Source organism: Triticum aestivum, chromosome 6B (genome assembly GCF_018294505.1).
Source record: "Triticum aestivum cultivar Chinese Spring chromosome 6B, IWGSC CS RefSeq v2.1, whole genome shotgun sequence".
Classification (NCBI taxonomy): domain Eukaryota; kingdom Viridiplantae; phylum Streptophyta; class Magnoliopsida; order Poales; family Poaceae; genus Triticum; species Triticum aestivum.
In genome coordinates, this window is record NC_057810.1 from 668911709 (window position 1) to 668920635 (window position 8927).

An 8927-nucleotide genomic window follows, 5' to 3' on the forward strand; every position below is an offset into this window, starting at 1 on the left:
TCACTCGTGTCTTAATATTCATGCCATGATTAGACATATGATTGAGATAATGCTAGGTAGCATTCCACATCAAAAATTATCTTTTTTATCATTTACCTATTCGAGGACGAGCAGGAATTAAGCTTGGGGATGCTGATACGTCTCCATCGTATCTATATTTTTTGATTGTTCCATGCCAATATTATTCAACTTTTATATACTTTTGGAAACTTTTTATACTATTTTTTGGGACTAACATATTGATCCAGTGCCCAGTGCTAGTTCCTGTCTGTTGCATGTTTTTTGTTTCGCAGAAACCCAATATCAAACGGAGTCCAAACGGGATAAAAATGGACGGAGATTTTTTTGGAATATTTATGATTTTTGGGAAGTAAAATCAACGCGAAACAGTGTCCGGGGTGGCCACGAGACAGGGGGCCACGCCCCAAGGAGGCAGGCGCGCCCTGGGCTCTTGTGGGCCACCCATAAGGCGGTTGACGCTCTTCTTTTGGCGCAAGAAAGCTAATTTTATGAGAAAGATCTGTGCGAAAGATTCACCCCAATCAGAGTTACGGATCTCCAGATATAAAGGAAACGGTGAAGGGGTAGAATCAGGAAACACAGAAACAGAGAGATAGATCCTATCTCGGAGGGGCTCTCGCCCCTCCCAAGCCATGGGAGCCAAGGACTAGCGGGGAAATGCTTCTCCCATCTAGGGAGGAGGTCAAGGAAGGAGAATAAGAAGGGGGGCTCTCTCCCCCTTGCTTCCGGTGGCGCCGGAGCGCTGCCGGGGGCCATCATCATCACCGCGATCTTCACCAACAACTTCACCGCCTTCATCACCAACTCTTCCTCCCTCTATGCAGCGGTGTAACCTCTCTCTTACCCGCTGTAATCTCCACTTAAACATGGTGCTCAACGCTATATATTATTTCCCAATGATGTATGGCTATCTTATGATGTTTGAGTAGATCCGTTTTGTCCTATGGGTTAATTGATGATCGTGATTGGTTTGAGTTGCATGTTTTATTATTGGTGTTGTCCTATGGTGCCCTCCGTGTCGCGCAAGCGTGAGGGATTCCCGCTGTAGGGTGTTGCAATGCGTTCATGATTCGCTTATAGTGGGTTGCGTGAGTGACTGAAACACAAACCCGAGTAAGGGTATTGTTGCATATGGGATAAAGGGGACTTGATGCTTTAATGCTATGGTTGGGTTTTACCTTAATGAATCTTTAGTAGTTGCGGACGCTTGCTAGAGTTCCAATCATAAGTGCATATGATCCAAGTAGAGAAAGTATGTTAGCTTATGCCTCTCCCTCAAATAAAATTGCAATAGTGATTACCGGTCTAGTTATCGATTGCCTTGGACAAATAACTTTCTCATAACAAAAAGCTCTCTACTAATATTTACTTTATTGCTTCTTTATTTAAACAGCCCCTAACTTTTGTTTACGTGCTCTTTATTATCTTGCAAACCTATCCAACAACTCCTACAAAGTACTTCTAGTTTCATACTTGTTCTAGGTAAAGAGAACGTCAAACGTGCGTAGAGTTGTATCGGTGGTCGATAGAACTTGAGGGGATATTTATTCTACCTTTAGCTCCTCGTTGGGTTCGACACTCTTACTTATCGAAAACTGTTGTGATTCCCTACACTTGTGGGTTATCAACCACCGCCCTTGGAGTCTAGCCAGACCAACTTTGTGGTGTGTGCAGGTTTGGATGCCGCTGTCACTCACTCGCCTGTGGCCATTGGGCAAGTGGTGCCCCCAGGTGGAGATGTTGTTGGGACAGACGCGTTGGCACCTTGTTCCGATGCTCTATTTGCAAAAGAGCTCTGTAACTTGCTCTATAGCTTGGAGGCGGCTAGCCCTAGGTCTGGTAAGGCCGTTGCGTGCATCCTAACCGGAAAGTTTAACGAAGACAAGATCAAGAAGGTGGAGAAGTCTCTCAAAAGCAAAAACAAGAAGAGTGATACCTTATGGAAGGCGTCTGCGGCTGCTTAATGGTTGCTCCTTGCTCTTTTGGGTCATTCTCATGGTTTAGCTTATCATCATGGTTTTGGAGGGTTCATTTGTCTACATCAAAGGTGTTCATTTTGGGGATTCCTTGCGATGTAGATGCATGTGCACTTGAGTCTGTTGCATGTTGGAAATGTCTATAGGGTTGACGGTGCCATCATGGGGTTTTAGACTTTGGAAGTAGTCCGCATGTGGTTTGTTTGTATTGGTTTTTGCCCCGTTTTCCATTAATTAACTGGGCAACTCTCTTCTTCTTAATTAATCGATGAGGCAAATCTTTTGCCTCTGTTTCGAAAAAAAAAATATTGAACGCACAAAAGCTGCCACGAGAACAATTTTTGCTGCTGTGGCAAATTCTTTTTCCACTACCAAAGCATTAGCAGTACACGACAAATTCTTTTTCCACTACCAAAGCATCAGCAGTAGAGCGAACGCTACAAACTTTTGAACAAGTTTGCAGTGCTTGACTTCCGTGAATGCTGCTACGAACAGAATACACCAACGGTGCTCAGCTTGAGCAAATACTGCCACTATTTATGGGACTAGCAGTGCTCGCGCCCGTGAACGCCGCCAGCTTGGTACTGAACACTGCTAGACACCATCTACCAGCAGTTTTCCCTTGGGAGGCTGCTAGCCCTCTTACCAGCAGCTTGACATTAGCAGTGTGCCTCCAGGACGCTGCTAATTGGCTCCCCGAAACGTTTCTAATGAGGGGCTTCTGTACTAGTGTGTATTCATGCTTGCTAGGGGAGGGTATTGTGATCCTGCAAAAAAGGGAAGTGTATTGTGGATGGCCTTGTTTGTGGACAATGAGGAAGCAATTGCTGCAATGCTCAGGCAAGCAAATAAGCAAGACCTTGGAGGTACAAGTGGATTAGGAAAGGAGAAGGACATTGTATGATGATACTATATTCAATGATGCTCACCACTGCCAAATGTTATGACTCGTAGAAAAATCTCAAGGTCTGGTAGTTTGGAGAATGAACTTCTGGCATCAATGCAAGTAAGAGAGCGAGAGAAGGGGAAGCGGCAGATGCAGGGGAAGAAGAGAAAGGATGGAAGGGTTTAATCAATGTTGTTGCAAAGGTCTTTCTTGGTGGTCGCACGCAAGCCGACGGCGCACAACGGTGAGCCAACTATAGCCACGATCCTCAAGTCATGTCGTCTGACCACGAGGAATAAAGTTAGTGGTAGCAGTTAAGTTAGTTAAGTTTCTTAAGTTGTGGCATCAATTGTCTAGGTATCGGTCTGTTGGTTAGGTTTGTTCAACTTTAGTAGCTTTAGTTCAGGCTAGTGTTTATAGTTCAGGTTAAGTTGTTGCATTAGTGAGTTGTGCCACCCTTTTAAAAGAACTGAAGCATTGCACTGAACTAAGTGAGGAAATTGGACAATTAAATAGCATTGCAAATATTCACACATAATCTTGATCACATAAACTAATTTGCGCATCCAAAAGTATATACCCAGAGGTTACATTCTAATGCTAAACTGAATCACACCAAACTCATAAGCTAATTTGCATACCGAGAAGCTAAACTGAATCACACCAAACTGATGCTAAACTGAATCATGACCAGAAGTTAATTTGCATATCACAAGCTAATACGCAGAAGCTACATTCTCACAATCTTGATCATATATACCAAACTCATACAAAACCTGTTATCATCAAAGCGACAACACCATACATAACCGCAGAGTAACAAACCACACGGACTAAACTGAATTCCCTTCTCTCCGTTGACTTCTTCTGTTTTCTTGTGGTTCGTGATCATGGCTTCTCTTTTCTTTCATCATCATAATTGTAGGGTCCTTCTCAAACACAGAGTTTTGTAGCAACAATTTTACTTCAACAAGCTTGCCAATCACAGTCCTAGACCTCCCTTGCACTCTGGGTCCACCCATTCGAGATAACCACATGGCTCAGACCCCTACACAAATACAGATTAAATTTCATAACAACAAAACAATTCATGACAAGGTAATGTACACATTTGCATCTCAATTATTGTTTATTTTACTTACCTCAGGGGGACAAATCAGAAGTCTACAACCAAAACCATAGCCTACACAACAAACTCTACAGACTCGATTCATATAGTGGGAACATGAGTCACTCTTTGTCCACGTCATTGAACCACATCGAACTTAGACCGAGGTACACTCAAGTCAAACTGGGGGAGGGTTTCTATCCCCTCATGTCCAAAATGCTACATTTCATCATTTTTGTCTCACCATTGAGCCACTACACCGAATCCATGACAACTGCGTCATAAGATGAACAAGTGCACACACACCTTACAAAATTAACATCCATGTAGCGCACCTCGCCGATGATCTTCGTCCACTGCTCTCCGTTCTTCGTCTTGTCAGTGCCGGCGAGGTCACACCCGACAAGTGGGTGAGGCTAGGGCTTGACAACAACGCCGCCCCTGCACCACAGTCTCTGGCATGCTCGCTGCCAGCCGTTGTGGAGCCTTTCATGTCTTCGATGGCAGTGAGGGCAGCGGCGCTTGGACTTGATGAGGGCTAGGGATTTAGAAATTGGGGATTTGTAGTTTTACGTCATGCTGGGAGGGGACCTAATTACGTAAATATTACCGTCGGGGGAGGGGGGGTGTTCTGAAAAAGTACCACCCGTCGGACGCGTGCCAAATGTTGTGTCGTGAACGTTTTTGTATGAAAATGAATCCGCATTAGAGTTGAGGGGCTACTTTTGTGGGGGTTTGAAGTTCTTGTATGAATTTTTTGTTCCCACCACCACAAGTTTATATGTACTAAAACATGTATTAATAAGTATACAGTTTAGTTTAAAAAGAAAAATCTTGAGGTTCGTGTTTCCTTTTGATGATGCGAAGAGGTCCAGGGTCTGGCCTCACGTCGCTACCTTGGCTTTAGGGTACAGTTTAAACGCCCCTGCCGTGCCATCAACCAGAAGCTGTCCAGCAAATTCGCCCACCACGCCGTGTCGTGCCGGGCCTCTACAGATAGAGGACGCAACCCAAGCCACCGCGGGTCTCACCGTTGGCAACCGACGCCGCCGTTTCTCCCGGCCGGCCCGTGCCATCAGAATCCTTCACCTCACCTGCACTGCAGGCTTGCATAGCCAGTGGAACGAGCGACCCACCGGTAGCTGCAGTCGCATGGCTGGTGCCTATGCCTTGCCAACAAATGATGGGATCCGAGGAGACGGATCACTTCCATGTGCCCACTATACGTGCGTACCCATCGTCGTCGTCCCGACTCTCGACTGGTTTTGCCGTTGGTTCGCTGCATTTGCCCGGCGCTGCGCCACCCTACCCTACCCATGTGCGGCAGTGGCCTGTGTTGCTACCCCGACGCATGTGCCAAAGCTATTAGTGCCGCGGAGGCGCCGACGAGATGACCTGATCTGATCACGTCGTAGCGCCGCCGAGACACGGGGACACGGGGCTTCCTTCCCGATCTGGGACGGGCCAAGATCTGTCCTAGATACGTACGTGGTGCCGCCTGGTATGAATACAAACCAGCCCGCTGACATCTGTAGAATTTCACGTCTATGGACTAGATCTGGTTGTGGTTGGTCCCGCAGACCGCCGCTGGAGTGTTCTAAAATTCCAAGTTTGCGCCGCTGGAGACTTTCAAACTTCAAGTAGCTCCGGCCGGTTGGCTAGCTACCTGATCATCATGCCCTGGGCTCCAAACTGCCGCCAATTCGCCGAAGCGAGCTGGAAAGGTGTAGTCAGCCGTGCGACGAAAGCGAATGCCCCGAGATCCAACTATAGTCACGTACTACTCCACTAACGAGAGCCAGAGACGATCATGCAGATATGTTGGTGATCTTCTCGTCTCATCGTTATTTTCTTCGACTCCTGCGTACCCATAGGCCGTAGCATATATGATCAGTCTCAGATCCAGCGCTCAGTGAAGACAAAAAGGGACGAGTCCGGGAACCGTTGGTACAGGAAGATAAGGAGGACTACGGCCTAGCCAGTTTGTATGGGCTACGGCACCAACGCTTATCAAGACAACTTTTCCACGCGCCCAAATCTTTGTCCCGCCCCGCTCCGCCGTATCGCGGTCGCAGAAAGCTCCACCAAGATAGCGAAACTTGGCATGTCGATCACACAAAGTTCTACTACTAGTACTGCTGACTTCTACTGTAAGCAAATATGGTAGCTTCCTCGATCAATCTTCACTGTTACTGCTCGTGTGTTTCCTCTGCCTTCTTCTGGAAAGAAAGACCGGAACCTCTCGTGTCCGCAGCTTCACGCGCAAGCATGCACTGCGGCAGGCATCCGGTTGACAGCGAGCGGCCAATGCGACGCAGGAGATTGTAGCATGTTATGTGCGTCAAACGGTTGCAGTGGTCGATTCTGCTATTCCGGTGAGGTCGGCCGTACCACCTGCATGCACTCGCAACCGCCAACGCACCGCACCGCCGGGTGATCGAGCCGTGGTGGAAGGGCCGGTTTCTCTCGAGGCAGAAACGTCCACGGCGACGACAAAGGGCGAACGGCGGGCGGCCATGCGGCGGACGGTGACATGCGGACATGCGCGCCCGCCGAGCGGAGCGGCAACCAATGTCGACGACCGACCGTGGCCGATACATGGCACGGCGCGTGGCGGTCGCGGTCGCCGTCGGCCGATCGGTGGGTGAAAGGCAAGGGGACGACGACTTGACCGTGCGTGCGTGTCAGCGTGTGGAGGAGGTTTCAGCAAGAAATATCGTACCGTACTATAGTACTCCTATATCCAATCGCAGTCGTCGGGATAAGGTTTTATTGAAAAGAACTACCGCCAAGATGTTTCCCCGCCTCTCGACTTGTTGTACAACGGTGTGCTGCAACGGTTGAAGATGAATAGATTGAAAGTCTTTTTTGAAAAAAAGATGTGCTCCAATTAGCTAGATGCTTAATTTGCAAGTAGTGTTTGTTGAAATAATAAAGGGGCCGACTATCTATTAGTCACCTGATGATTTCTTAGTTCAGTCAGAATAACCGCACCACCGGCCTTCGCAAGACGTTCCCCTGCTCTCCGCGGCCATCCCTCTAACCTCGACACTTCTCCTATGCCCGCGAGCCCATCCACCACCCCACCCCCGCACATACACCCGTCAAGTCTCTGCCTCGCTCCTGCCGGTGATGTCGTGGCGGCCCCGTCGCCCTGCTTGTTCTAGACTCAGCCTCACCTACAAATTTTTTCAAGTGGTTGAATAGTAGCAAAAGCATGAAAATAATGACTGCACACTCATGGATCACCCAGGCGACATATATGAAGTGGTGGTTCGAAAGCTCAGAAATATATATGGGTGTATTACTCGCAGAAACAACTTGCCAAATGCTCTATTGTTATTTCAAATATTTGGTGTGCATGAACATAACACTACGGCATGATGAGCGGTACCACATAGGACAAGGGGAGGAGGTCCACCGACGGGCACAACAAGGCACGGTGAACTTGAAGGTCTCGATGGTCTTACAGATGCACTACGGGAGCTTGATGGACAAGGATGTCTCGATGGCCTTATAAAGGCCCAGTCCTGAAATTTCGAGGGAAATCTCCTGCGTCGCATTTTTACATGTAAAGCCATCAATGGTGGTATTTATTAGCAAGACACACCATCTCTAGAATAGCGTCATCCTGATGATCATATGCGCGAAGCGATTTCCTCTCGGCGACTCGGCTTCTCGATGTGACCACAAGGGGCTAGTGACAGGGGTGTCTCCGACCAGGACACACAAGATACCAAGCATTGATCACGGGGTAGCCTGGCAGGTGATCGCAGAGGAGACCATTTCAAATTGCTTTACCATCTAGGGATCCAAATTGCAGTTTGGTGATGCGGCAATGGGCAGACTAAGTTTTAATACTAAAGTAGGATGTCAATAAAAGCACATCACTAAATATATAAGATAGAATAATCAGTTGTAATTTCTAACATGTATTTTTCAAAAATACATGAATTTGTACCGATACAAATTAGAAAAAACAAACAAGAGTGCCGGTCTGCCTCGCTATATCGTTTAGAAAACGAGTGACATAGCACTCCTAACCCGTGCTACATGCCACTCGACATGACGGTAACTGGTGATGATAGAAAGCGCGAAACATATAAGAACACATAGCAACATTCATATTTGAAAGCATTTTTGGAAAAATCGAATTATTTCATGAAAAAAATTAATAATTTTGAAGTGCTAAATATTTTCAGAAAACTAAAATATTCTATGAAATCCCAAATATTTTTTGAAAAATGCGAAGAAATTTTGGAATTCCGAACAATTTTTTGACAAAACAAGAACAATTTTTTAAATCTCAAAAAGTTTTGAAAATGATAACAATTTTTTAAGATTCCGAACATTTTTTTCAAAAACCTGCAAATCTTTTTGAAAAATGTGAAAAATATTGACCTCCGAACAAAATATAGAAAAGCGAACAATTTTTGGGTCTATCAAAGATTTTTGAAATCCCGATCATCTTTGCAATTTGTGAACAAAATATGAACACAACAATATTTTTCAAACTTGTGAACAAATTTTGAAAAGAACAGACATTTTTAAAATTCTAGAACTTTCTTTTATAAAAACCTGTTTTTGAATTTGTGAGCAAAATTTGAAAACAGGAACATTTGTTGAAGATTTTAACAATTTATGAAAGCACTAACATTTTTCGAAATTGAGGCACATTTTATAAAACACAAACATATATTTGAAAATAGAAATAAAATTGAGAAAAAAGGAAAAGAAAAAGAAAATTTTAAGGGAAATAAAAATACATAGAGAAAATAAAATGGATGGAAATAAAAAAATAACTGGCAAAAGAATAGAAAAATGAAAAAGAAAAAGAAACAGGAAAAAACTGTTCAGGAACCTGCTAGAAAGGTTCCGAAACCGAAAAAATAGGCTGGAAACTTTGGTTCCCATAAATGAAAAGTGAAATCTATGT